General features: G+C 44.8%; 1 long non-coding RNA gene across 4 annotated transcripts in view; it reads right to left on the reverse strand.

The window, feature by feature from the left end:
- Positions 1–16,137, reverse strand: part of LOC135904893 (uncharacterized) — a 39,066-nt gene extending 22,929 nt beyond the window's left edge. For 3 of the 4 annotated variants that reach the window (XR_010565247.2, XR_010565248.2, XR_010565249.1), the window contains exon 1: positions 4,977–5,114. This is a non-coding gene — a long non-coding RNA (uncharacterized lncRNA). Of the gene's footprint in view, positions 1–4,976; positions 5,115–16,020 lie in introns of those variants that run through there. The other variant, XR_011512857.1, reaches the window with a different exon arrangement.
- Between the last annotated feature and the right edge of the window lie 6,081 nt (positions 16,138–22,218).

Below are 22,218 nucleotides of genomic sequence, written 5' to 3' on the forward strand. Positions count from 1 at the left end.
CGCGGCCGAGTGATTGTGCGGAGATGTTGCAATGAGCTCGTGTCCTTCTAAAAATGCAAAGCAATGTTCTCGCAGAGAGGCTCCACAATCTGCTCATCAAAGTCGATCACGAAAGAAGCACCAACAAGCAGCTTGAGAAGACATGCTTAGCCTGCAGCAGCTTCCAGGGCTTCCTTTTCCTCTTTCTGTGCAATCATTAAAATGGAGAACATTGGCATCTACGACGGTAACCGCCGCTACGGCAACTTCAAGAACGGCGGCAACACTGGGCAAACATTTCGGCTACTGTGGACATGGAATAGGTTTCGCTTGCGCCTAGGCCCGCGCGCTTACAGGTGGAGGGGTACTTTACGTCAAGAAGAAAATGGTTGTGCCGATAAGGCCGGCTGACACCTTTTGCAAGAAATCAGATGCAAATATTCTGTCAGCAAAAAGAACTATCAACGGTAAATTAGAAGAACATGTGCGAGAGGATGCCTACGAAGATTACGCCGAAGCTGTGCTGTATGGCGATAAAGCAAGTGACACCGTGTTTCTCCTTCAGGAAATAATAATCATTGCCATGACGGGAGCCACAACGGCGAGTAGCTCACAGAAACGCAACCTTCATCTGAGTAAGTCCGATATCACGGCAAGAAGGCACCGAAGCTGTGGCTGAAGACTTTGATTGATGAGCTGACAACATATCGAGCATTTAACTAATTTTATAGACAGGCATTGCTTCAAAAGGAAGAACTGTCCTCGTTAGAAAAATATTGCTTCTTGAGGCCAATGCTGAATAGATAAACTACTGCTGCAATTAAAGGATTGTGAGTGAGTGAACCATACAACGGAGACGCTATAGCAATGGCTTAGCAAGTTATATAGTTTAGGAAAATTGAATTCTTGGGAAACAGGAAACATCAAAAAGCTGAACTCCCTGCCCAACTGCCCAATATACCTTCGTACACCGATGCATGAAGACTGCTCCAACTACTGGAGCTACTATCCTTGGATTGAGCGGTCTAGCCATTGGTTTTCCAAGTTATTTTGCAATACTGCGCGAAATTATTCATAGAGCTCTATCCCAAAAAATAGTCAGCGAGTTTAAAATGCTGGCAATCTGGGGTAACAACGTTAACTCGGTTTAACTCGGGGAATTCACTCCTAACTCCTAACTATGGCGGAGGCATGGCATTGTTAAGTCGACGTTCTATTTCATATATACTGCTGCTTCACAACCTGGACACAGAGGCGGATTTTTACAAAACAACTTCTCATGGTACAAGCATAGTGGCGGGTTGCTTTTATCGTAGCCCATTTTCTGGTCCCGAATGCATAGTTTCCACCAACGAGTTCTTTCAGCAACAAATTCGTTGCTCTGCTGGCGTATTAATGGGTGATTTTAACCTTGCTGATATAAATTGGAGTAGCATGCATCACACCTCGCAGGGTTCAGAGACTTTATCCGATTTATGTTAAATATCAACCTCCGTCGAATTGTTTCATATCCATCGCGTGTTCAAGGAACAGCTACAAGTATATTAGATCTAATTCTTATTAGTGTTTACCTTAGCCTTAGAAACGCTTAAGTTGAAGTTGTTGAGCGTATTTCGGACCGTGCCCATCTGCCGGTTAACATTCCATCACAGCTTACATTTTCAATCAATAGTAACTCAAGTTCCGATGACGCCAGCGTACTGAGTTATTTAGCTCATGAATTTGACGAGTTCATGAAATTGAACTGTGATCCTACCACAACTGTAAATGACCTCTGGCTACGATTCAAGCATATTGTTTATAACTACATGAATAACTTTGTTCTGCTACGGCTTACACAGCCCCAAAAAATAACCCCTGGATAACAAGATAAATTCTACACGCAAAGCGGTAAAGAAATAGTGCTGCAGTGCGAGTGTATCAAAACTAAAAACAACCATTTCAAACTTCGAGACTAAAACAGGGAAAGCAAAAGAACATCACTTCAAGGCCACGTGACCGTTATTGATTACTAGTAACCGGCAGAGGTACTGGAAGCATTTCCGCCCTACGAAATTAGGCAGTCCTCAACTAACATTAGAGCTGATAAGGGTGAAGTCCAACATATACAACTGTTTCCACTCTGTCTTCACAAAAGATAACAGGAAAATCCCGCAGTTTACACCCCCCGATGTTACGGAAATCCCCCCCCCCCCCCCACAAATAAAGAAAGAACAGTATGCATGACCATAACGTGAAAGAAAGAAGCTATTAAATATGATCACAGCATTAAAGGCACTAGGCATAAAAAAGTCAATGAATAAAAATATTTAGGCGTCACGATTGCTTCAAACCTTAGGTGGGATGCGCACATTTTTAATATTGGACAGTTTTAGTTACACGTACGTACAGACTTCTCGTACGCAAACGTGAAAAGCCTATATACGTACCTTACATGCACGCCATCTGAAACGCTTTTAGCTACACGTACGCGAAGCGCGCCAAGAGAGACCACGTAGCTCCATCTATCAGGAAATATGAACACTGCGGTAGCCAATTCAGTCCTGTCACCGTGTTTCGGTGCAAGCCGTCTCCGCGCGCACTGTCCGCTATCGCTTGTACGTGATCTCGCGAAAATCCCGCGCACTGCTTACACGTAGAAGCTCTACGTACGCAAAGCCTCCACGTACGTATAACTAAAACTGTCTATTACTTCAGTTGCTCTGCGCAAGCAGTTTTATCTTCGCAGATACCTCCGGCTGGCCCCTCAATCTACCAAGCTTCTAGCCTATACTATCTACGTTAGACCGGTATTGAAATACGCTAACACAGTATGGCTTCCTTAAAGAGTCACTAACATTATAAAAGTGGAAAATATACAGAGGAAGGCTGCAAGATTCATCTGCAACAACTATAAGCACGCTGATTCTCCCACAAATATTTCAAGCTCTGGCCTCTAAACACTGGCCATCAGAGCAAAACCAGCACGCCTAAAATTACTTTTTTCAGCTGTTTCCCAACTGTTATAAAATTGATACATAATTGTAATTGTAATTTTGACTTGCTGTCAGGGAATTGAATCGTTTAGGTCCCTCGATTACTAATACCAATGCATTATAAAACTTTGCCTCAAAAATAGAAAATATCATCTGTTAATTCAATAATGCTCTCGACCCCAGAGGCATTTCATCATTGAAAGCATATAACTGGCCGAATGCTCGCAACAGTGTTTTCAGGTTTGCTGTTATCTGCCTGTGTACCAGTGCATTTCATGTATAATTTCTGTATCTTTTGGTGTTGGTTACTTTGTGTTATCTGAGGTTAAAAATATGACCTCTGTTTATTATTTCTATTATAAGTGTGTATATGTTATCAGCGTTACAAGTGTGTTGTTCATAAAACTTCAGCTCGGCAACTCCTTCCAATTTATCAATAAGAAATTTATTGTGTTTAACTTCAGCTTTTATATGTTTGTAATGACTGTCACTGCATTGGATTCCTCTTACTGTTTTGCTGTGTGGTGCTGATGTATTATTATACCTGCATATACAATTTGTGCGCCCACCTGCTATCGTCTCGCAAAGGAACTGGTAGTATTGAAAATAAATAATAAAATAAACAAATCTCATGTGATCACATGAATGCGGCCGAATCAAAGAGTTGCATTCTTTCTTCTTGTCTTACTGCTGACATCCATCCCTGCGAGACGTATCAGTGATCGGCTACCAATCGTTAAAAAAATTTCCAGAAACACTGTTTCCGGAATCTGCGGCCAGCGCTTCTACTGCCACCTACCGAGACAGACAATCGTATAATGAACGACCACGTCAACGAATATAGAGACGATGAGCTGGCAGGCATGTGGGAAAAGGATCGAGTTAACTGGTATTCAAAACAGAAGACAGAAGAGTGCGGTGGCATGCTGCCCATTTAGCCTGGAGTAACCCTATTATAATGAAAGTCCAGCTGCCATACTATGCTGAGACCAAACTGAAATAAGCTAGAGAAACTTCGGAGCGAAGGTGGGAGGACGCGTAAGATACAAGGCATTAATTTCTTTCACTTGCAACGAAAAAAAATCAGGGGCTGAAGAGGGGGCAGTGGCAACCCTCTGACAGCTAAAATTTATTCCGTTGTGCTGGGGAACAACTAAACAGACGTTTTCTGCTTCCCCGTTATACAGAACGAAGAAGGAAAAAAAAAACGCAACCTGTCATAAAGCAAAAACATGCAATGGGCATTTCTTAGGACCTCTGAGCAATGAGTCTGCTAAGGTTCACATAAGCATCTGTCGTACAACAAAAGCTTAAGCTTCCTGTCGCAGACCGTTTTTTACACTGGCTTGACTTTTAATGTTCACATATGTTGTACTCACTTCTGTTTATCGGAATTACGTTCACAAATGCCAGGAAAGACACAAGGAGATACTTCCCCAGCATGGCTGCAAAAGCATGACAATCAAGGGAGGACAAGCGTTCGATAATAAAAAGGCAGCAGTTTGGTTAGATGAACTACGACGGATATGAAATTATTTCACGAGGCTCTGTGAAAACAACTGTCGTGTAGCTCTAGCCCCGTTGTTCTCGTAGCAGGGGTAAGAATAAAGGAACAGAATTACAGGATTAAATAACGAATTGTTCTAGTTACATATCATTAAATAAAGGAGGAGCTCTACAAATGACTATGTGCAGATGATCCCGTTATGGTAAAACTCGAACCCGTTAAACTAGATCCCGTTAAAATAAAACTAGAAGATTTTGTGGCGCTTTCTGCTACACCTTCATACAAGAGGATACAAAGGCTATATAACGCGAATACTTCCCAATAACGAAAAATTTAACGCTTCCCACTCAAAAGTGAACAATGGAGCATGAACGCGAACATGAACCTTTCTGGAAGTTGGGGGCGCAGCTATACTTAAAGCGTGGCATCGATTACCCCGCTACATTCTCCACGTGCCGATGAAACGCAACGCAACCGAAATATCAGGATTTATGAAAACATGCAAGCACACTTACCTATAGTAATAATATTTGAGGCTATAACGTTTTAAACCATAAAAGCTGGCGTTCAAACAATAAAAATATATATTCTTTGCCAAGACCTTGAAAATGCTGTTTAACATGCGGGTTTTTTGTTTGCACTTTGCACGTGGAATGGTCTGGGCGAGACTAACCGCTGCTCACGAAGAGCATAAATGGGCCACAATGCGTTCAGACAGGCACAGCTGGCCGAAAGGGACTCACTATCAGTGATCAAAAGGGGTCGGCAGGAAACGTAGCGTAAAACCACAATAGAAAAAATACTATTGTTGAGATGTTGGTAGCATCAAGAGATAGTGGGCAGAAATACTTGAGACATATGGTGGGACGACAATAAGTCTGCTACTTTATCAAATTGGTTCCCTGCTTCGAGGAGCCGAAATTATTTTTTTTTCACTTATAAGGCTAGACAAGAAACGCGAAGCACTTTTCAAGGAACTGCTACGTTGCGAAATGCTTATTCGTAGGAAAGTAAGCTTGTGAAAATATGCAAGACCCTTCTGAATCTTGCTTATGTGTTAAGGGATTTTCTCGTGCATGCGGCTGCTAAAAGTGAAATTAACGGCAAGCACTTCTATAATGGCGTAGTAATCAGATATACAACCAGCAGAAATATACATTGTGAGTAACGAGTGATAACAACCAGCCATGTACATGGCGGCAAACTGTAAGTTTTGGTTGTTCAAGTCAACGATTTAAATTTTAAATACATAACATGCATTTACTATACCTGCGAGCTGAGCTAGTTTGTTCCTGGTAGTGAAAAACGTTAACGACACCAAATAAACAACACCATCTTTTGTTGTGCAAAGCCGGTAAATGTTCCCATATGTTTCACCACGAACTGTCCCTAAAAAGCGCTACTTCCAACTTTCCTCACCACGTGGGGTAGCTTTGCACTACTTTAACAATCTGTTCAGCGCATGTATTCTTTTTTGCTCCACTTACTATTTATATTCCCTTGACGCAGTGCTGCCCATTGTTAAGATCTTGCGCCAAGTTTACCAAAGTTGCTTTTCGGGAAACCAATTCATGACGGTGTTGTATTAGCCTGCCGTCACAAAGGTGTGTTTTCTGCAATTAGTGCATGCTGGAACTATGTCCACTTGCACTATACTAAGATGGCATCGTTACAACTCTGAATCTGACAGTACACGCAACTAAGGCATTGAAACGGAGAACGTTACGTTTTTCGCGCGCACCTCTTCTCTGTAATAAATAGTATATTTTTTAATTATTCACACCTATGGAAACGCTTGAACGCCTTCAAAGCGATTATGCATATTTTGTGCTGCGCTATTCTCTGAAAAAGAAAGTGCTCATTTAGCTTGCTGTGTCAAGCTAACACATTGCCAAGGGAACCTTACAAGTAGCATTCGTGGTAGGGGCAACATATATGACATATATCAGCGAGCGCAATCCAAAACAGCACTCAGTACTGCGGCGAGAAGTTATGCACGCCCTGTCCGATGACCCGACCGCTGGGGATCTCGACTCTCTCGACCTCGAATTCAGTACGCTTATTTACGCCTGTGAATTGTTTACAGATTTTCATTCTTTTTCGGCGGACCACTTTTAGCCAGCTAAAAACGTAATGTTATCGCTCAGTGCAAGTCGCACCTTGCAGGCATGAGAACTTTCTCGAATCGTATCGTTGATTATTTCTTTTATCTGTGTTGTCACGAAAACTTCTTCAATCAGATTGTATGCGCCATGCGAATAGTTGTACTTTTTGGAAAGTACTCGAGCACCCACGATTACGTTGAAATCTTCGACACGTCATGTATACATAGTCGATGCACTTGACTCTCTGATCAGATTTTCGACAATCGATGCATCTGTTCGTCACTGTCGTTCTCTCCTATATTGTGACTTGTTATTGTAGGCACAGGTTCACCCGCCAAAACGTTAGTTATGTGATTCACAGTTGCGCCAAGGTGTGAGTTTTCACAGCCAAGACAACGTGACGATAGTTTGCTTACTTGATGGGAGTTAGCTATTTCCGCATTTTTGTTCACACAATTGCATGACTACCCGCCTGCTACTTGTCACAGAAGCGACTCACAGAGATCCACTCATGTTGAAGTGATTTTCATGGCTGCCTCATAGGTATCAAAATAAATTAGTGGTCCAAGGAAAATGTAGCGCTAAATTCGGTAACAGTGGGGGAAGGTCAGAGGCCTGACAATATGGCACGTTTCTACGTGGGGGCTGTAGTCTTCGCCAACTTAACTCAGACAGCCAGCCACTGCCGCGAACAAAAGTCTTCTGGTGGAAACGTTAGCTCCTTGCTCAGGCATCAATTATTCACTCAGCATAGACGGCTTGCATTGTGTGATGATGTTAGGATCGTCACGTTGCAAAGCGTGTGACGCGAGGAAGATGGAGGAGATGGTGCATGATGAGAAACACACGACAATTATATTAGAAGGCACGTAAACACGAAGAATACCTTAAACTAGCCCCACACATACACGGTTGTTCGTAAACGGGAAACAAATAGTCTCACGAGGTTGCGGTTGAAGTACGGAATGTGGTGAGGCGTACAGTTCTTGAAGTGGAACACTCGCTCGTCGAGTGATGACCGGCGTGGTGGTAGAGCAGACGCAGCAGCACGGGGCAGGAAAAGGTGGACGGCCCACAGCTCCGTGGACGCGAACAGGCCACTCTGAAGTCTCGAGCAGGCCCCAGGCGCTCGTTTTGATGACGGACGCCCGGTCACCCGAACCTCGCGCGTAGAAGCGGGTTCGAGGCCACAGCAGGCCGTTCCGGGGTCTTGTGCAAGGCAGCGACCTGAGGCGGTCCCAGTCCCGAAGACGGACGCCCGGTCAGGTGAACCTCGCCAGGAGATGTCGGTTCCGAAGGCCCGGTGGCCCTAGTCGCGCCGGCGTTCCAACGATCTCCGTTGCGCGAGCCCCTTTTTTCATGCGCTGCACGGGCCTCCTTCGTCTTCCTTTTCCTCTTGTTGAGGACGGCCGCAATGTCGTCTGCTCTTGCGCTCGGTACTTTTTTGTGTACTTCTTCACAATCACCCCCTACTTAAGAAAGTTCTTTCGTTCAAAGAACTTGAGGGTACTCGCTATTTGTTGGTACACCGTAGCACACACGCGCCACAAAAGCATTACTACTGCACCACAGATCCGAGCACCGCACACTCGGTACGTTTGAGTACACATAAAAAATACCACAGTGCTACAGTTCCGAGCACCGCACACTCGGCATGTAAGAACACACACAAAGATTACAACACTAGAGTTTCGAGCACCGCACACTCGGCATAATGACAACATGAAGAAGTCACAACACCACGATATAAGGCGAAAACAAAAATCCACTAAACTAACATGCCAGCAAATGTTGTTCGACATTAAAGTTAGACCCATTTGAAGTTCATGCTTTTGAAACACCATGTTTAAAACACCATGAGAGAGCGATGTCAATAAACTCGCGTCGGCCGGCGGTTGTTTTCCTTGAAACGGTACGCATGCCGATCATCATTTTCGGTGTCATCAGTCTGACAAGCAGCTGACGCTTTCGGTAATGGCGGTGATGTAGGTGGTCGTTGCTCATACTTTTTCAGTAAATTTATGTGGAACAGTGTCGTCCATGTCCCGAGGTCAATAACGTAATCGACGCCAGTTCTCCTCTCAAGTACCGTGAATGGCCCTTTCCACGTAAGAATCAATTTGTTGTTGTCCGAAGGGAGCAGTAGCAGAACCATGTCTCCTACAGCTAAGTGACGTGATCTGGTCTTACGGTCGTAGTGCTTCTTCTGTACAAGTTTTGCTTTTTGAAGCTCCTCCTTGGCCAAACGACAAGTGTCTTCAAGACGCTTCCGTAGCTCAACTACATACCCGTATGAGATTTTTGCATCATCATCAATATGATGACCTGTCCATAATTCTTTCAATATCGCCATGGGTCCTCTCACATAACGGCCATACAACAAGTCGAAGGGTGAAAAACCCAGGCTTGACTGAGGGACTTCGCGATAAGCAAAAAGTAATGGTGCCAAGTACCGGTCCCATTGTTTCGGGCTCTCTTGACACATTCGTCTTATCATTTGCTTAAGGGTGCCGTTGAACCTCTCCACAAGGCCATTTGCCATTGGATGATATGGAGTTGTTGGCAACTGCGTAAAAGAGAGAAGACGGCTCAGTTCCTTCATCAGGCGTGACGAGAATGATGTGCCTCTGTCACTGATGATCTCCTGTGGGACTCCCACACAAGAGAACATCTCTAGAAGTGCCTCAGCTATTTTTTCTGTTTCAATACTTGGCAGTGCCACAGCGTCAGGATACCGCGTTGCCATATCGACTATTGTCAGAACGTACTTATTCCCTTTCTCTGACATGGGAGTTAATGGTCCCATAATGTCAATGGCAACTCTCTTAAACGGGGTATCAATGACGGGAGTATTTCCCAGTGGTACTCGACCTATTAGATGTTTGGGAAAAGTCCTCTGGCACGTATCGCACGATTTAACAAATCGCGTGATGTCTGATTGGAATCCAGGCCAGTAGAACTCTTCGCTCACACGGTCTGTAGTTCGCTTTATTCCTTGATGTCCGGCAAGGATCCCTTCGTGAGCCATTTTCATCACAAAGTGACGAAGGCTTCTGGGGACGACAAGCTGTTCCATTTGTTTCTTTGACCGCAGTGTGTATCTTCGGTAAAGAATTCCCTCCTTTATAAAGAATTGGACGTCGGCGAACCTAGTCTTCATCTCTTTGTCCACTGCTTCAAAGCATTTACGTAGACTGCTGTCCTCCCTTTGCCTGGTTCTCAAGTCGATTGGGCTGATGTCTAGGGGGTTTATAGCTGGTACTGGTAATGAAGGCGGAATTGATCTTGGCTGTCTGGTTGTCGCTGCCACTTCCGACTTGTCCCTGGTTTCACCAGCAGCCGATGATAAAATGTCAGGAGAGATGGATTCATTGGTAGAACAGTTTCCACCTTCTGCTCTAAATGATTCATCTGCAGCGCTCGGTGTATAAAGATGTCTTTTCCATCCATTGTCAGGATTGGAGGCGTTCCGTACACCTTTCACATTTCCCAGGACAATATCATATAAAGGATTGTCCATGCATAAAACCCGAGTCTTGCCTGTGAAGAAAGGTGACGCGATTTCCACGGTTGCTTCAGGTAGCTTCAACACTCTTCTGTCCAGAAGACAGACCGAGGAAATTTTTCCTGTCAGCTTACTGTCTGGTACAAGGGACCTCTTGACAATAATAGAGTCACATCCCGTATCTCGCAAGACAGTAGCGGGATGTCCTTCAAGCACACCTTCGGCAGTAGGCATAGACTTTTCGTCTTGTTTACGCGTCTGCGTTCTCCCGCGTTCCAAACTTCCGGGAACTTGACGCAAGGTCTGTGTCTCTTCGGTTACTGCCTTAGACATGTTTACTTGCTGCATCGAGCACGAAACCTTCTCGGTACTGTTGCCTTTTTTGGGGCAGCCACCTGTCTTATGCCCAGTACGGCGGCACATTCCACAGACAGATGTATTTGTAATTGGACCCTTCGTATTGGTCCAGCAATCAGCAGCTCTGTGACCGCGTTTACCACAAAGAAAGCAGCGTGGTCTTTCCTTCTCTTCTTGTCGCTCAGGAGTTCGAGCTTGACCTGGTGGCTTGCTAGGTTCTCTGTCGTTTTTACCTTTGCCAATGTTAACTAACCCCTGCGCCTCCATGTAATGATCAGTAGCTTCCGCTAGTTTGTCAATTCCTTGACAATTCCTTTCTCTTAAAAAGACTGCCAGTTTCTCATGGCAAGTCATCAGAAACTGTTCTGAGACAATCTTGTCCCGCAGAGCATCGTATGTCCGGTCTGTATTGGCCATTTCTTGCCAGTGATCGAAGTATCCTAATAGACGACCGGCAAACTGTCTACCAGTTTCGGAATTATCGGGTTTCGCTGACCGAAACTTCCTTCGGTAGCCTTCCTCCGTGAACCTGAAGCGTTGCAAAAGCGTCTGTTTTAGTGTCGCATAGTCCATGGCATGATCCGGTGCCATTCTGCCGACAACACTTAGAGCGACGCCTGTCAAACAGAGGCTCAGGGATAGGGCCCATTTGTCTTGTGGCCAGCCCTGGCTGGTTGCGACGCGCTCAAATCGTTGAATGTATGCATCCAACTCATCGCGTTCTTCGTTAAATGGTGGGATTAGCTTGCGCGGACTTTGGTAGCTCTCGGTAGCACCTGCGTGCACACTCTCTGTAAGCTGCCCAGTACTCATGCTACCCGCTGTCGCGTCTAACTCCCTCAACTTTAACTTGAGCTCGAGCACTTCTCTTTCAGCCTTTAATCTAGCTAGCGCTTCGGCATCAGCTTCTTTTGCTGCATTGCGTTCAGCCAGACGTGCTTCACGCGCTTCCCTTTCCCGTGCGCGCTCTTCATCTACCCATTGTTTCAGTGCCGGGCCAGTCAACCCCAGTTCTTTTCCAATTGCCATAAGCTTGTCTGTCTCCATCCTCACCCGTCAGACACGCATATGCAATGTGCTGCTCTTCTCGATAGCGTAAGAGCAGTCCTGTCGCGGACGCCAGATATGTGATGATGTTAGGATCGTCACGTTGCAAAGCGTGTGACGCGAGGAAGATGGAGGAGATGGTGCATGATGAGAAACACACGACAATTATATTAGAAGGCACGTAAACACGAAGAATACCTTAAACTAGCCCCACACATACACGGTTGTTCGTAAACGGGAAACAAATAGTCTCACGAGGTTGCGGTTGAAGTACGGAATGTGGTGAGGCGTACAGTTCTTGAAGTGGAACACTCGCTCGTCGAGTGATGACCGGCGTGGTGGTAGAGCAGACGCAGCAGCACGGGGCAGGAAAAGGTGGACGGCCCACAGCTCCGTGGACGCGAACAGGCCACTCTGGAGTCTCGAGCAGGCCCCAGGCGCTCGTTTCGATGACGGACGCCTGGTCACCCGAACCACGCGCGTAGAAGCGGGTTCGAGGCCACAGCAGGCCGTTCCGGGGTCTTGTGCAAGGCAGCGACCTGAGGCGTTCCCAGTCCCGAAGACGGACGCCCGGTCAGGTGAACCTCGCCAGGAGATGTCGGTTCCGAAGGCCCGGTGGCCCTAGTCGCGCCGGCGTTCCAACGATCTCCGTTGCGCGAGCCCCTTTTTTCATGCGCTGCACGGGCCTCCTTCGTCTTCCTTTTCCTCTTGTTGAGGACGGCCGCAATGTCGTCTGCTCTTGCGCTCGGTACTTTTTTGTGTACTTCTTCACACATTGACATCATTGTGCTTGCCATTCTGGGGTACTAGCACGTCACGAGGACGCGTAAAAAAGAAATGTGACAGCACAACAGGCTCTTCTAGCTCCGAGCGACAAATCAATACTAGTGAAAAATGTTCATCGTCAAAATGCAGAAGAATGTATGTGTGATAATATGTTATACTGACGTCTTATGAGTGCGACAGAACAAGGGACAGAAGGGGGACCACAGGGCACAAAAGCTATCAATTCCATGTTTACCCTAATGGAAGAAATAAAGAAAATATTTGCAGTGCATGTGCACTTGTACTGCACAAGCATTCTTTCATAATTAGGGCGAAAGTGGCAATACAAATGCACAAAAGCATGATAAAGAGTACTCGCATAACAAATAGAATAAAAAAGCACAGAGTGATTGCTATTCCATGTCATTTAGAAAGTGTTCATTTTGGTCACGCAATCATATATAGTGCAGGCTGACACGTCCATTCTTTTGTGGGGTATTCCTCACTGTTTTTGTTGGTGAATCTGTTTTCATAGGTTTAATTGCAGCAATGGATGAACCATTGCTGCAATTAAAGGATTACAGGGGAAGTGAACCATGCTGTGACTGCGCCATATAAATATTGCGACAAAGACGTAAAAAACGTAGAGTTTAGGAAAACTTAAACATGGGAAAGCTGGAAACATCTGAAAACCTGAACTGCAGAGGGAGGAGCTTCTGCTCTATATATCCTAGTCCAGCGACGCAGATGGATTGTATTGGCTATAAAAGCACCCATACTTGTATTAAGTGCTCCAGCCCTTGGTTAAGCCCCTTATTTTGCGATCGTGTGCGTGATTATTCCAGGAGCTCTATCCTTAAAGATGGTCCACATGTGTTGCATGCAGACAATCTCAGGTAACTCAAATACAATTCAGCAGGAGGGAGAATCGTAGTATTTACAAAGCGGCCAGTGCAGAGGGAACGTTTTTTTTTGCGATACTATGAGTCGTTTGTATGAAGATTTTTTTCTAAGTCATGAATTCAGCTGGTTGTCAGGATATGTTCTATGTACTATTGCTTGTTTCCGTCCGAAGTGATGCAGTTCAAGATGGAATGCTAACTTCCACAATTTTCTATCCAGCATACAAAGGACTACCGCAAAAGAGGGCAAAGTGGCCCATAACATTTAGGGAGGCACCAATAGGCCCGTACTTTGAGCGCAACGGAGTTTTAAAGGGCAGTTGCTTCTGTGAGTCACCATACCAGGAGACAGAGGAATGTGCCACTTTCCAACTTCTGAAGAAAACTACGGCGAAGAAGGGGAGTAGGGGACGCTGTCTTCTCTGCCCGTTACACGGGCCCCACTCAAAGCAATGTAAAAAGAAAATTAACTACTCTGATTGTCACAAATGATGTGACTTTACCACCTGTAACCCCGATTAGAAAGATCGCAGAAACGAGCAAAACAAAAATAGGGACTTCGACTAACGTACGTGCTGCCAGATGAAAAGAAACAAGAAAGTAGCTTTGTTAGTCTCCCGAACTTGAGTGTTTGCGGCCGACATACTGGGCTACATTTCTACCTTCATAGACATAGAGAGTCAGAAATCCGGCATTATAGAAGTGATTTCCGACCGGGCCAATTCAGGGGTTTTAATGGGGATGAATGTATTTCAACAAACTTTTCATGGCAGCCAAGTTGATCTAAACTTTCTGAGCACTGGAACTTCAGTTTGTAGAAAAATGTGAACCAAAGAAGACAGTAATCGACGCCGTTGGGATGTCTTTTACACGCAACTAAACTCTTCAATATCTCTGCAATGATGGGTGACTGAGTCCAGACAACGCAGCGCTTCCCTGAACAGGGCTACCGATTCCAGGTGATCATATTCAGACGTTTCTGTCAGGGTAAATCTGACACTATGAGGTCCACAATAAGTTTGCGGCTGTCAACGGAGCCTTCGGTTAAACATTCAAGATCTGTACAACGTCATTTACGCTTTCGTAGTAGCCACAATTCTTAAGACCACCTTTGAGACTGTGGAGAAAGTGCGAATTACGCTGCAGAAGTTTTTGCAAATGGACGACATTGGCATCGCAGACGTATCAGAATAGCAAAGGAGTGAACAACTAAATAGTTGGAAAATAACTATGAAGAGTCTTCGTGATGAAATTGTGGTAATGTGAAAACACTTGTATAGAACACTGGTTCATAATCGACACATCGTCGTAAAACGGCTCAACAAGCTCCCGAACTGGCGCTGTCTTAATAAAGAACGGAATGATCGACATCACAGCACAATCATAACCTACAGGGCGGCTAGGCGTTACAAAGAAACAAATTATGAACACACTTCCTTACGTAACAGCTTCCATCTGCTCACGACCATTGACATATTAAAATGAACAGCCTGGACAAACAGTATTTCTGACATCATCTCATGTCATCACAAAACAGCGGCCGAACTACTGCCATCATTAATCACTGTAAAAGATATCGGTGACCGGCTAAAATTCAGGTAAAAATATCACAAAAAACTATCCCCTCAATCTCTGGTCAGTGCCATTAGTGCTATCCAAGAGAACAAGCAGTTTTAACTTGTAGGACTTTATGCACGTGCCGAGTGACGTGCTTGCACACGTGTGGAAAACTCATCAAGTTAGGTGGTATTCAAAATGGAAAACAAGGCCCTCCGTTTTTGTGCTATTAAGTTATCCTCGAGTAACAAATTCTACAGCCACTGCAGCTTCTGTACTATTCGTAGACCAAAGTGGAATCGGGCTGGGCACACTTGCAAGGGGAGGCGGGAGGACGTACAATATGCAGGGCATGTTGTTTCTGGCACTTGCACCGACATAAATTAGGGACCGAAGACGGGACAGCGACAGCCAGCTGGCGGCTACAATTTATGTCTAGGCACAGGGAGGAACTATACCGAAGTTTTCTGTTTTCCTCTTATACAAAAGGAAGAAGGAACGAAATAACAAGCTGTCAGATAGCACAGATGCGAAGAAGCTATTTCCTGGAATCTTGGAGCAAGGAGTCTGCAGGACCATCTAACTATCTGTCGTATAACTTATACTTCATATCGCAGAACCTTTTTAACCTCGCTTGACTTTTATTCATAACATATCGCATACGTACTTCTGTTTCTCGTATGTGCGTCCACAAATGCCAGGAAACACACAAGGAGATAATTCACCAGCATGGCTGCAAGAACATAATAATAAACAGAGGAAATGCGCTCAAGAATCATAAAGCAACAGTGTGATTAGATGCATTGAAAGTTACATAACATTATTTGACACCACGTTGTAGAACATTTGTTGTGTAGGCTTAGCCCGGTTGTTCTCGTGCGAAGGGTAAAAATAAAGGCAAAAAAAAAACTGTAGCTACAGCATGAAAGAGCATGTTGTTCTATTTACATAGCATTAAAGAAGGAGCTCTAAAAATGACGTTATAGATGACCCCGTTGTAGTAAACGTCAGGACAAGAGACACGGGTGAGTTCTGATCACAAATAAAAGCACAAAATTTCATGACACTTTTTGCTACAACCCTATACGATAGGATACAAAGGCAGCATAGCGCGAATATTTCCAAATAAATGAAAGCTTATCGCCTCCATATCCAAAGTGAGCAATGCAGAATGAACGCTAATTTGAATCCTTCTAGCAATGGTGTGTGCACCTTTATATAAAGGATGCCAGCGATCAGCTACACTGTGCACGTTGCCTATGAAATTAAAGAAAGCAACAGAAAGTATCAGTATTTCTAAGAAAGATGCGAAGACACTTACCTTTATTATAAACGAATGAGGCTAAAATATTTTAAATCCCTTAGAACCTTAGTGCTAAAATTACTTCAATACAATAAATTTTGCAAGACGTTGAATATGTCGTTCAGCAGGGAAGGTAATGAACTTGGACTGGATTTGGGTGAGTCTAACGGGGTTACAAGAGCAGCGCAAACGAGACACATTGTCTTGAGAAACGCACAGCTGGCAGCAAAGGACTCACTATCAAGTATAAAAATGGATCGGCAGCGAATGTAGCGTGAAAACCACAATAGGCAAGAATGCCGCTAGCGAAGAGCTGTCGGTAGCATCAGAAGATGGTCAGCGTATACACATAAAGGTTAAGATGGGACCAGAAAAGGGGCCCTATAACGTAAAACTATTCCAATATGTTTTTCTTCCAATCTCCTGACGTCAAATTTGCGCAACCGCCGACGCAAGCATCGGGCGGTGACCCGCAGGGTTGTCTGAACAGGCAAATCAAGCGCTCTCCTCGTTCATAGGAAGTCCCTTTTGTTTCCTTTAAAAACGAATAACATTGCCTACACTGGGCGGCTTGTCTTATGTAATTGGCTGACAAAAGACGAGGAGCACGTTCAAAAGGAGAGGGGATTCGATGGGCGCAAGCACTGAAAATTGATAACCGGATGAAGAGAGTGGTGCCGACGTCTGTGATTAGTCCACTTTGCCTTAGTTTGCGGTGTCTGGAAGAACATTCCGGCGGCGTGCAACGGAAGGTTAATAATGCCGCTAGAACGGATACTCAGCAAGGAAGAGTTGGCAGAGCGAGATCGTAGACATGCCGAAAGTGCTCGAAAACATTACACGGCCACGCAAAAAGCTTTATTGTATGCAAATAAACCCATACTCTCCGGCAGGTGCGAGTAGCTAGTGTCTTAGCGATCGCCGGCAGCCACCTTTTATTCCTTTCAGAGATGCGGCAGTCTGCGGCTATTCAGAAGAAATTCCAGTTTTGTTCGGCATATTGAAGGGAAGCTGAAATGGTTTTCAATTTGCATGAATTGCTGGGGTTGGGAAGAACAAACCTATTAATTTACGCTTCTGAACTGTTTTCTTCGTTTTGTTAATATAAGGTGCGGAAATCGCTTTCTAACTCCCCCCCGCGGACACGCCCCCGTCGCTTCCCGGAGCTCCGGGTGAGGAGGGCAGCTGGAGGAGAGAACCGCCTAGAGTGACGTCATTCCCGGGGACCGTGCTGCCGGACCGGCGAGCTGGCATGTGCTGGCATGCTTCTTTCCGTCCTGCGCTTTACTAAAGGACGCTACGAGGGATCTGCCGCCGCTGACGTTTGTTTCCGTTTGCGATTTTCGTGAACTGTGCTTCCTTTCTGTGCTGCGTGAGTGCCTACAGCCAAAGGCGCACAATATGCCCTCGTTCTGTGCAGCATTCGGCTGTGCGAACACAGGCGGGCGAGACGATGTGCTGTTGCCAAACAAGAATGTTCCCAAAGGACAAGAAGCTTGCAGCACCAGTGGGTCGGTGCGGTGAGTAAAGAGAGCTTCGTGCGGACGAAATCAACTGTGCTGTGCTCGGACCATTTCCGTGACAGTGATTATCATCGGAGCTTGACAACGATGCGGGCAATTGGTATTCCAATAAAATCGGCGCGACTGCAGCCCGGCGTTGTTCCGTCTATGGGCGTCTTGCGCAGGAGTTTGAGGTACAGTAGCGGCGCGTGGTGGCGGCGCGCGAAACGTTATCCATGAGTAGTACCGGCTTGGGTAGTATTGACCCCTGACTGTGGCGAAGCACCTTTCTAGCCTAAGTTTTGCGTCGATTGGCACTTTTTCTGCCCTGTTGCGAGTGCGAAAAGGCCCGTCACTTCTCACAGATTACGCTGACCACGCTGCGAGCTAGCCGCAGTCTATAGTTTAACGAAAACGGACTCTCCGTGAAACGTAAGGCTCGAAGCAGAAGGATTCCAAGGCACTAGTCTGAAACATTTGTTTAAGAATTCAAAGAGATATCGAAAAAAAATTTTGTAAGAAAAAATAATCGGTTATATAGAAACGTGGATGTTGCTTTGTGCGCAGAAAAAGGAAGAGATCCAGACTGCATATTTTCTACTTGAAAAATATATGCGATATTTTCGCTAATCTCGGCTTTCAATGTAACGAATTTCTCGATGTATTTGAAACAAACTTCAAGCCTAATAACTAGCCTTAGCACAATACCGAAGTCGTCTCCCAGCCGCCTGCAACCAAAAAATGTTTCTCTTTGTGCAGATCCCGGTAAGAAAAATCGCCCGAAGCACCTTGACATCCTGAAGATAAGAACTGGGATAAGTAGGATTCACAGTATATCCTTAGGTCAGCATGCGTCAGCCATGAAATGGTTCAGAGAAGAAAGCGAAGCTGCACGAGAGCTTCTCTCTCGCATTTTTTCGGGGCGTTTTGCGCATGCGTGAGTAACCAGATAAACAACCGGGTATTTTTGGATCTCGAAATCTTTCTTTCCATTGGTACTGCGCCACTACGGTAGTACGGAGAAGGACGGGCTTTACTCCGTTTTTCCCTAGCCGAGCTGCACTACATGACAGGCAAATAAATAATCCGGAGTAAGCTCGCTATCCATTCGTGTTTCGTGGTGTCGCGCAAAAGTATTGCGGTGAAGACTGCGAGGCCCGATCGCTCGATATCGATTCGATCTTGGTAACTATAGAGGAGCGCTCATCACGCCGACCACACCCCTACTCCGGAAAACGCTTTAACCCTTTGACGGTCAATGACCTAAATATACGGCGCCGCGAACAAGTCCGAAAACGGTCGATGCCGTATATTTACGGCGCCGTCTGTACGTTTAAAAAGCGCGCCAATTTCCTAACTTTTCCTTCTCTGTCATGTGTTGCCACTATATGGGGATACAGGGAATTTTCTTCGCGCGCCTCTCTCTCACGGTTTTCGTTGCATGGTTTGTTTTAGCGCTAGTTTGCTCCCGCGCGTCTATATTCTACCGCTCGCGCATTGGCGTGCGCGCGGGCGGGCAGCCGTTTGGATTTTGTTTCGCGGGCGGTTTCGGCTTTTTGCGCCTGCGAAACTGATGGCTATCTCGTTCCTAATCGCTCAAAGGGCGACCGCTTGTTTCTTGCTCCTTTAGTGCTCACAGAGGTGCGCATAGAAAGGATGCCGCCGTGCAGGCGTTTCAGTTTCTTTTTTTTTTAAGACCCGCGAAAACTAATTGCCCTAGCTGCATGGTTGGCGATAAGATGAGGATTAACGGAAGTTTGTCGCACGTGTTGCTTTTTTTGATGGGCACAAAACCAGTTTTCTTGAGTGCGCGCACCAACACAGTTCGCTTAGGCTATGGACGTACGTATTAGTGTAAGAGCAGGAACCTTTGAGGGTTGCGAAATGTTCTCGTGTGCGGATTTTCAAAGCCTTGAACTATGTGCATAAGAATGCATCAAATTTTTTAATGCTGATAAGTTTGTTTCCGTTTTTATTGTTGTTATTCATAAATGAAGAGTGCGTATATACCAACGCAAAATATTTTTTTTTCACTTTACGGTCACCCAAGAAAAATTAGGGTATTTTTTTCGAAATATATCCCTAAGAAGAATCAGAATCTGCAATTAAAAAAAAATAGTCTAACCCTGGGCGGTCGCATGTGGCGAAAAAAAATCGACCCTCAAAGGGTTTAAATATAATCGCTCGTAGGAAAAAAAAAATACTTTCTTTATATTCCAGTAGATGGCACTAGCTGCCCCAGAGCCGAAGAGAGAGCGGGAAATTACGAACTTGCCACCGTCTATAACTGGTTATTGCTGGGAACGGCCGTTGTAAAAATAAAAGCTCGTAAAAAATGGTTTTATTTAAAGAGCATTTCTCTCCATCTGGAATAGAGGCCCCTACCGTATGAAAAAAAAATTGCGCCGTGGTGTTACACTTGCCTGTCCGCATTGCAATTGGTTAAATATTCCATTGCCACTTGCGTTATTACTCCCCCAAATTACGAAAAACAACACTTCATCCGAATCATTTCGCGGAAGAAATTTCGCTCGTTAGCTTCATATTGGCCTAATATTGGCTTTAACATTTCACTGAAGCTCCGCTGGAGTTCAGTGAGCTATCATCTCTCTGAACGTGAGAATAAATGAAGCGGCAGAAAATAGTGCTCGTGGAAAAAAAATGCGGAAATGAAACAAATAAAAAATGAAATACGAAAAAAGAAAGGGGAGGAACGAAAAGAGAACAATACACTAAGCAAGCCAATGAAAAATAACTAAGTGCTCTTGCCTATAGCTTGGAATTTAGCATAGCGAATAGATTCTAAAGCTCCCTCTGAAACGTTTATGGCTATTGCTTTAATTGTCTTGACCTTATGAATGAGGTATGTTCGCTGTATTTTCTGTCCAGCGCAGAACGGAAATTGGACTGCAGAATGCGGAAATTAAGTTCATCAATGCTATGACGTGGTTGGTTGTTTGCAGCAATCACTTGCAACAAACACTACAATGCGTCGGTATTTTAGGAGGAAGCTTTAGCTAAGGGCTAACTCAGATGCTGCCTGTTTTATTACATGTAAAACACAGAAATTCGTTTGTGAGAAAAGATATTTATGAGATCTTAGGAAACTTGTGTCGCTTCAAAGAAAATTTTTGATTCTAGTGACTCAACGAAGAAGTATTTCAATGTAACAACTTAAAGGCTGTGCAAAAATATCGCGAACTCGGTAAGTTAAAGAGAAGTGAACGCACAGAATTTACATATCCGTAAATCAGCATCGAAAATATATATTGCAGTTCTGTAAGCTGCACCCACTAGAGCACCTAAAGAGGAAAATTTCCTTTAGGAATTGACAGCCTGCCTGATTTTTTTACAGTGCATACAGGGGTCTTCCAGGAGTGCAACTTACATATTAGTGGTATAGCTCATAGTGATGCATAATATTTCACATTATGGAAGAGTAGAAGAGCATATATCAATTTCGTTCTGCTTTAAATGTGTTATTACGTGCAGTTTACAGGAATGTAATATTGAATTTTATTGTTTAGTTTGAGAGTTCTAAACTTCATAGTTTATCCTTTTTTGGAGTTTTGCAAATTTCAGCACCTATAGAAAGTCTATAGCCTAAATAAGGGATTCATCTGCTACAACCACTACAGTCGAACCTATATTGTTAACGCAACAAACCTCAACAAAATTGGTGCTGTAGTTGCTGAGAAAATTGAATTCTGTTTTCCCATGTATTTAGATCTGATCCTCTTAGGTAAAGCTCCCGTTTAGTACACGCCTTAATGTGCCTCTGCAATCACTTAGTAAAGATGATCATTCACACTTAGCTAACCATTTTAAAAGCTGTCATTGTGAACCTGCTTTTTTCTGACTCTTCAGCTCTGTTTGCACACGCAAATAAACACGCAAATTAGCTTAGATATGTTTGTTAGTGAGTCATCTGTTCACTCATTGAGAAAAATTTGTTTCCCTTAAGGTCATGTGACCTGTTTAAATTTATTATTTGTTGCTGTTTTTATGATTCATTGAATGCTAAAGCGTCGTTGATCTAGCACACTCAAGCCATGGTGACTAAGAGAGCTCTCCGGCGATATCACACGGACTCGGGATCGTGTTACTTGCTTAGACTTCAGGTCGATAATTGCACCGTGTTGGTTCGGGAAGTTCATGCCGAAAATAACGTCTCGCGGGCGCTGTTGGAGGACAAAGAATACAGCAGGGTAAGTTCGGTCATTAACTGTAATTCTTGCCATGCATGTTCCAGTCGGCGTTATCGGGTGTCCTCCAGCTGTCAGAACTTCGGTGCCGTCTCACGCAGTGTTGGCTTTCTTCAATCGGGTCGTGAATGATTCACTTATGAAGGAGTAGTCGGGTCGCAAGTCAACTATAGCGGCGACTTCGTGGCCGTCGAGAAGCACGTCGAGGACGGTGGTTTTTCGCCTTGAAATACGGTTCCGTATCGTTGGATCACCGCTGCGTTTTGTTGTCAATGTGCTGTGATGTCAGGTAGTCGGGGTTTCTCGAGGTGACGTCTGCTTGGCTTCGAGGCGACGTCAGGATGGCGGTGTTTTGTTGCGGCATCGTCGAGGGAGATCTCGCAACGTCAACGGCGGAAGATCTTCAGCATTTCGACAAACAGCAACTACACATCCATCGGTTGCTGCTCTTATTTTTTCGTGCATGGGCTTTCGGGCAGTATCCGTACTGGTCCTGTGTACGGTAGGCG

This window comes from Dermacentor albipictus, chromosome 3 (assembly GCF_038994185.2).
Source record: "Dermacentor albipictus isolate Rhodes 1998 colony chromosome 3, USDA_Dalb.pri_finalv2, whole genome shotgun sequence".
NCBI classification, from domain to species: domain Eukaryota; kingdom Metazoa; phylum Arthropoda; class Arachnida; order Ixodida; family Ixodidae; genus Dermacentor; species Dermacentor albipictus.